The 927-nt window shown below is 32.9% G+C and overlaps 1 protein-coding gene across 1 annotated transcript in view; it reads right to left on the bottom strand.

Moving 5' to 3' along the window:
* LOC105462825 overlaps positions 1 to 927 on the bottom strand; it is a 9,167-nt gene that overhangs the window by 401 nt on the left and 7,839 nt on the right. The window lies entirely within an intron of this gene.

Below are 927 nucleotides of genomic sequence, written 5' to 3'. Positions count from 1 at the left end.
TTTAAAATTGCCCATTTGATATTTTTTCTAATAAATTAAAGTAAGCGGTATCCAATAATGCTGTATCCTCATTCGAGTTGATACCATTTTTTTGGGACTTAATGTGAATCATTTCGAATGTGAGTCTTTTATAATAGTTCGGCTCATGGTCAAGAATGGTCACACCGTCCCAATCAAATATATGATTAAACTCTAGCATGTGATTTGTGATGACCGAGTGTCTTGAGATGTCTGACACAAAATTTTTCTTATGTCGTTTACCCGCGTTCTCATTTCTTTCTTTTTGTTCGGCCTACATATGAGGCGTCACAATCTCTACATAGTATTTTATATACTACATTATTGCTCTGTTCGCGATCATCTTTATCCTTATGTCTTCTTATGAGGCGGTTCATGCTAGTTTAGACACCTATAGCTAATCATAAATTGTTTTTTGTCTATGGATGACGCAACTATTTCCGATGCATTTTTTATGTAAAGGAAAGCAATAATTTTTCTCTCACTACTCGCTGTGTCATCTAAAACTATATTATTTTTTCGAATTGTAAATAATGTTCTTAATCTATCATTTATTTTGTTAAAGATTATTTAGTTTAAGAGGATATCCGTTATTTAATAGCGTCGATACTACAAACTGTAAATTTATTTGGTGGAAGGTAGCATGTGATAGTTTGATAGCTCTGTCTAATAGGCTGAAAATAGATCCTTATGACACATAGGGTGTTCCGAGAAAAAAGATAGGTATCTACCTATTTTCAGCCTATTAGACAGAGGAGCTTTATTTTCGAAAAATTACGCATTAGAAAGTATATTTCCTTATTTTCTAATGCGTAATTTTTCGAAAATAAAGCTCCAGCAGACTCGAAAAGTGGATTTAGTACGGACACACACCACAAATTGTGCAGAAATCTTGATTTTGCTATGTAA

Source organism: Wasmannia auropunctata, unplaced genomic scaffold, assembly GCF_000956235.1.
Source record: "Wasmannia auropunctata unplaced genomic scaffold, wasmannia.A_1.0 LD336095.1, whole genome shotgun sequence".
Lineage (NCBI taxonomy): Eukaryota > Metazoa > Arthropoda > Insecta > Hymenoptera > Formicidae > Wasmannia > Wasmannia auropunctata.
This window is presented reverse-complemented; position numbering and strand designations above follow the sequence as displayed.